Source organism: Spea bombifrons, chromosome 7, assembly GCF_027358695.1.
Source record: "Spea bombifrons isolate aSpeBom1 chromosome 7, aSpeBom1.2.pri, whole genome shotgun sequence".
In the NCBI taxonomy this organism is placed as follows: Eukaryota; Metazoa; Chordata; class Amphibia; order Anura; family Pelobatidae; genus Spea; species Spea bombifrons.
This window is the reverse complement of record NC_071093.1, coordinates 39,701,535-39,708,704: the sequence shown is the minus strand read 5'-3', so window position 1 is coordinate 39,708,704 and position 7,170 is coordinate 39,701,535.

The window sequence follows — 7,170 nt, the reverse complement described above, 5'->3', positions numbered from 1 at the left end:
TGGTCAATATACCATTTACGTTTGCTCGAATTTCATTCTTAGAGTTAGAAAGATCCATCAACTGACATTTTATGTAAGGAAGGGAATTAAACCTTCAGCCACCAACATGACCTTCTTCTTAATCCTCGTCTGTAATGGAAGAACCTACTCCAACATTATCAACGCTGATTTACTTTCTGAAATAACATTCGGAATCTGCTCTATATCTAAATTTCAAATATATTACCCAGAATTGTTGGCCGCTTACTAGAAAACACAAGCCGCTTGCTTTTAGTCGTATCTTCTGTGTACTAAATGGCTATGCTGTGGGCACGGAACCAGCTATTCCTGTTGCCCCATCCCGTATCTACTACTGTATATACCTTTCTTGAAAGAGTAACATGCTTGAAATCATCAATGCAGTCTCCAGCAGGATGGGGGAATTTATTTTATGTTGTACTACCCACTTGCTCTAAAGAGCATGTGCAACAGGAAATTGTTTCCCCCAGTTTGTATATTTTGTAAATACCTCGATTTTTTTTAATCCCCCCTTAAAATTAAAACATGTATGTTTTTATATGGAATTTAATTTTATTTTAATTTCAATTACAGACACTGAGTGTAAGCAATTACCTACCTAGGGGCAGTTTCCACAAACTAAATTAGCTTTTTTTTTTTTTACCCCTAACTTCCCCAGAGACACTACTGTTTCATGGCCCTAACAATAAGAGTGGTTATGTTATGTCACCTGTCAATATTTAACTCATATATGTGATGTGCATTGGCTTTTGAGACCGCAAAATCATTTCGGCAGAGAAGACCTCTGACCCAGAGCTTCCACAGGATGGTTTTACTAATGGACTTTGGCTGACAGGCAAACCGCTTTGTTTAAGTCTGTTTAGAAAAGATAATTAAATGAATAAAACACACAATTAAACTGTTGTAAGCCATATTTATTAGAATAGGCCAAGTACTAATGAATATGATGTATTGATCTAGGACAGTTATTCCGTGTAAGGTGATACAAGCAAGTAGACGGCAAGTTCATTTTGGAAAACACACATTTTATCCTAACACAAAAAATAATATTTACAGACACAAAGAAGGCTTGATTCCCCGTAATTCAGACAAGGTGCTACTGTTTATGAATGCAATACATTGCTATTCCTGTTATATGTGGGTTTCATACATATACGTGTCATTGTACCGTTATATTTAATTACTTACGCTCATTGATACTGAAGTATTTCTAAATTCTTTATCAGGGTTGGTAACCTCGTTGAGCCTAAGCTCAGTTTCTACCACCAGACACATAGTCATTCTCATAACAGGATCTCAAGGCATAATAAGGGTTAAAGCAAAAGGCTACTATACCTTAAACTTTAAAGTAGAACATTAAAAATTGAGACCGCTTTATAAGGTTTATTAATGAAACCACGAGGTTTTAGTTGGGTTGTGGTGACTTATTTTAAATCATGAAGGACCAACCCCAGCAGGTGTCTACTCCAAATGGGCCTAGTTGGTTCTGCATAACATATCTTTGAGATGAGGTGCACTTTGTTTTTGGGACGTCACACATGTAGGGATAACTCATCTAAAAGGCGAAATCCCATTGTTATTGTAGGGTAAATCCATTGTGCGCTACACTTCAGTGCCAGACTTCCGACTCTGCGGGGAAGTAAAAGACAGCGCTGGTGTCAGGAATCCAATAAGTGAAGCCACATATTATTGAAAATAATCCATATTTATGTGATTACGCTACCAGGGCCGGACTGGCGCTGACCGGGTGGCCCTGGCACTTTAAGGCCAGCAGCCTCCTGACGGCGTAAGTGCAGCCGATGGTGTGCAGCTGAACGCTACATTGTTATGTATCTCAGGATTGAGTATTTGGGTAAAAGTTGAACGCATTTAAGGAGCTTTTGGGATGTATCGGAATACCTAAACGTAGAATAGTTAGAATACTTGGACTATTATTCACATAATTCATCCTTATTCCTAAAACGATATTACTTGCGACCTATAACGCTTGGTATTTTGTGCAACATAAGAACACTGACACTTCCCACACCTATCAAAAATGGCGCATTGTAATACGCACATAAAACTTCATTATATCTTATCTTTCATTTAAAAAAAATGCTTTGTTATTGGCACCCTTCCTTGAATGTCAAAACTGGAATATTTACCGATTCCCTAAGGCGAGAGAAACAGCATCCAGGACAATATAACAAACATTAGCTTATCTCGTGTAATTTTACCGGTAGGCCATTAGCGATAGCTTCCGGTCCTGATGAAGTGCACGGCACGCGTAGGTTGTAGTTTTTATTTAGCCATTCGCACATTATAGGGTTAACAGTTCTTTGTCATCACTAATTTTAAACCTCAAATGGGTTGGTGGCTCATGTTGTTCTGATCTGGTAGGGAGAAAGCGTTAACTATTATCTGCTTCTAGCTTGACCATCTGCTGTTGTAGAAAATTCAAAACCCCAGAGATCTACTTATATCCACATCGTAAACGAGAAAAGATGTTTTAATTAAGGAAAATCAGGTTAACTTAGCTCTAATTTACAAGCCGCCTGCTTAATGAATTGTCTATGCTCCTCTCTCTTTGTAGAGAGTAAATCTAAGGATCTTTTTTTTTCCTCCTCTGCAGTTCAGACACTAATTAACTAACTAAAAATTTCTGTAGCAACCCCAGTTCCCCGTAATAGTTTTACCTACAGCCAGCTTGGCCATTGCTTATACAAATTGCCAATTAAATTTGATTGATATAATGAAATTGGATTTTATTTTTCACTTACCTTATCAATTTTTCTTCCTCTCTAATATTCCATCACCCATAAAATAAGTTAAATCGTAATGAAAAAATACATAGAATGATATTATCAGTTTTGTTATTAAAATAGTTATTTTCTATATTTGTTTTTTTTAAAAGAAAAGCTTTGTCTAAAACATACAGAGCTTTAAATATGAACTAACAGTGATATATTATGTTAAAATGGTGACAAATATAAGAAAACTTCCATAAAAAATAACACTTTTCACAATCCATATTGCTGGTTAATTAAATATGTTGTCCTGTTTATAGGATCTGTGGATAATTATTTAGAGTCATTTAATCCACTCAATTTACACGTTAAATTAAACAGAACTGATTTTTTTTTTCATTTTGGAACTTAAAGAGAAGAAATTGCGCCGTCTAGAGGCTGAAAGCAAAATTACACCGATTGGCACAAAAAAAAATCAAAATAAACAAAAAGAAAAAAATTATAATTTAGCTTTGTTAAATAGTAATTAATATGTGATCTGCTTATTTTCTCTACATGCATTAAAATTCATATTGCAAAAAAAAAAATTGCACGTATTATTTCCTAGCAAATAATCAATGATCATCACCTGAAATCTGCATCCTTTGGCAGAACAAAAATCAAAATATCCAAAAAAGAAGAGAATAAAAAACAACTAATTTAGTATTGTAAAATAGTAATTAATATGTGAATGGCTTAATTATTTTTATTTTTCAATATGGATCAAAATTCACATTACATTGAGAAATATAATGCACCGTTTTTTCACAAGAAATGATCAATGATAATTAATCATCTGAAATCGAGAATAAGGGACCAGGATATTGACTTATTTCAAATGTGTAAGGGGACCAGTAGTGATTTATTAAACTGAACCAATAGGGGATCTGTGCTGAGTTTGTTCTGCCTTGTCTTTAGTAATTAAATAATACATATAATGTTCTCATGTAATATAATGTAACATAATTCATTAATCAATACAACATTATATAATAATAATAATAATATAAATAAAATATTTTACACACACATATATATATAGATACTGTATATATGCATTCTTACTACCTACTTTCTTAAGTGCATGATAAGTTAGAATTTTAACTCCTGTAAATGTACAACGCTACTTAACTTGTCGGCGACTAGCAGATGAGTTTTGTTTAGTTAAAGGGAAAGTGAGCCTTGATTTAGTGGTAAATTATGAAGTACCCCACTCAATCGATTCCTAATTGTTTCCCTCCCATTGTCCTCCCCCTTTCAGCCCCATCTGTCCCTTCCCTGTGTGTTTTTGTCTTTGTCTGTCCTCCACTGACATTTCTTTTTTCAATGGCCACTTCTGCTGCCATCCACAATCACTTCTGCCCCATTACCCCCCGCTCACCGGGGGCTCCCCGGACAATACACTGAAATGTGATCTGCCCGTTATTGTCTGCCGCTCGGTCCCAGTGTGCGCCCCGCCATTCCTGGGCTCTCTGTACATCAGGCGGCTGCTCCCGCACAGGACAAATTGCCTTTCACTTCTCTCAATACGCGGTTATTATTAATCCCTTTAATAAGGTAAACAGTATTCACATCATTATTAATCCCATTAATAAGGTAAACAGTATTCACATCATTATTAATCCCATTAATAAGGTACACAGTATTCACATCGTGGGATATTTACTTTATTATATACATATCTGTATTACCGGTAATTCAAATATATCTTAACCAGTAGCCATGTACTATACAAGTCCCTCTGAAATAATAAAGATAATGAAACGAATAATAACAATACTGATTAAATTCTAGTTATTATTTAATAATAATACTTATATTATTATTATTATTATTTATTCAAAGAAACTTCTATAGTACATGGCTACCTGCTGAAATATATTACATTTGATGAAAAATATTAAACTATAACAGACATGAAATAAAATAACAGATTATATAATGATTTGGGTAGTTTAAAACCAATAATAAACGAAGGGACAAGTAAGTAAGTGAGTAGATCTTTAAATAATAATAAAACTAATAATAATACTAATCATCACAATTATTAATGAACTACTCACTCACTTTTCCCCTCTTTTATTATTGGCTTTAACTACCCAAATCATGGTGAGACACCGGCACTGAAAAGGTTAAAACCCCACAGAGCCGGCAGTGAAATTCTATTCAAGTTTCCAGGAGTCCTGAAAAGAAATCAGTGCCACTGAGCCTAATACACAACTAATGTCAATCTAACAGGTCTAAAATCAGGCAGGTAATTAAATGAGGCCATTTAGTGGTGGGGTATTGCTGGTAATTATTAGCCCACTACATTAAACCAACTCAATAGCCAAAGGGCAGCATGTTTGTGAATGCAGAAACACCCAATATCACATTAAAGCCCAGTGCTCCGGTGTTATGAAATCACACTAAGTAGATCATTAGTGTGGGGGGGGGGTTGAAAAGTACTGAAAGTATGGTTTTCAACACCCCCCACCCACTCTTAAATACAATTCTAATTTGTTACCCCTGCCTTGGGTCATCCATATATTACTTTCTCCAACAACATCATATACATCACATACAATTACAGAAAGTGATCAAGCATGACATTTTGTTATTTTAGCTCAAAATGTTTTATTTATAGACTTTATTGATAGACCTTTAAATATAGAAAAGGAGAAATATTTTATCTTTAGATATTAAAAAGGAGCCAGCTTTAGATTCTAATAAATCAAACATTTGAATAGAAAATAAAATAATGAAAATTATTTTTATACACAAATCCATTATAATGACTACTTATTGGAAATATTTTCATACACATATATATATATGTATATATATATATATATATATATATATACATATATATATATAACATATATAATTTATATTTTTTACATGCATTTATTATGATGCTTTTTCAGATCCATATATTATTTCTCTTCAAGAAATAATAGGAGAAAATGGATAGCACAGGCCAAGTATTTTTAGATTAGGGGAAGTAATTATAATAATAAACCCTTATTTACACATTTACATAATTTCCATTCTGACCGCGATAGCCAGCATTGGAAAGTATTTTAAATGTCTTTGAACCAGATAATGATAACACACAGGGGAGAGAGGTTAGACAAAAGATTTAATAATATCTTGACTGAAAAAAGGCATTTGGCACAAAATCCATATACAAAGAAATGTGCATGTTGGCTAGTCTTATGTATCTCATGCTAGCCTCTCCATTGTTGTAATGGTAGCCACATTGAACCAAAATAATGGTCAGAACCAACAGAATTTTATTCTACATTCACATAGCGGCCCAAATTCTGCAAATAGGGTATTACTCCCCTCTGTATGATTGGAAATGATTACACAGCAAGGCAAAGAAAGGGTGTTTTGTTATTTGTATTTAAAAATTATCAGTTGGTCTACAAAAAACCCCAATATTTTCAACAAAAACAAAATTCACAATTGTGTTTCATATAAAGACAACACAAAAATATAATTTAAAATTAAATATTAAATATATAATACATACACAATATAATAATACATATATTAACAAATAAAACCTGCCAGAAACACTTTTTGTTATTTAAGTGTATCTGACATTATGTTGGTATATTTCAGTGCTGTATGTTTCTTATTTTGCTTGAAGAAAAAAATCACTGAAACTTTAACTTACAAAATTACAAAGTAAACAAAAAAACAAATACAAAATGTCACTGTTCAATGTTCAATGTCAAAAATATTTAACATGTTAGCAGGACGTTTTATAAAGTAAGTTTGGATTGTACTCCAATATAAAGTTACACAATTTTACCAATTATGCTGGAAATGCTCTTTTTAGTTTGTTATTTCTATTTTTGTTGCATAAACTCTGTTTATTTCTGTCCAGGCATACAATGCCCCCCAGCCCTACCAACTCCCCAGTTCTACCACCAAAGCACAGAGGCTGAAGTATGGAGCAAACTGGTATACTGAATACCAGTTTGCTCCATACTTCAGCCTCTGTGCCACAGACATAAATTATGACTGGATTTTTGATTACGGGAGAAATATAATTAATAAAATGCGACACTCCGTAACATATTTAGAAAATGTGGTCCTCTTGGAGCTCCAATAATATTTTGACCAGTTGTGGATGGACAAAAGCCATATCCCACACCGGCTATTAATTTGAATCCCCCCTATCAGTGGATGCCTTTGGTGCTGTATAGCTTTAAATATGTGAACTACCATAAAATGTATTCACTTTTTTTTTTCTTGATAAATCTTTGAGCACCTTGGTGTGTTGACTCCAGTTAGAAAAACAGAGGTTCACATGCTGGATATTTACTTTACTCATTCGATAACTTGATAAGTGTGGATATAGTTATAAGGGTATGTTTTTATGTAGGTT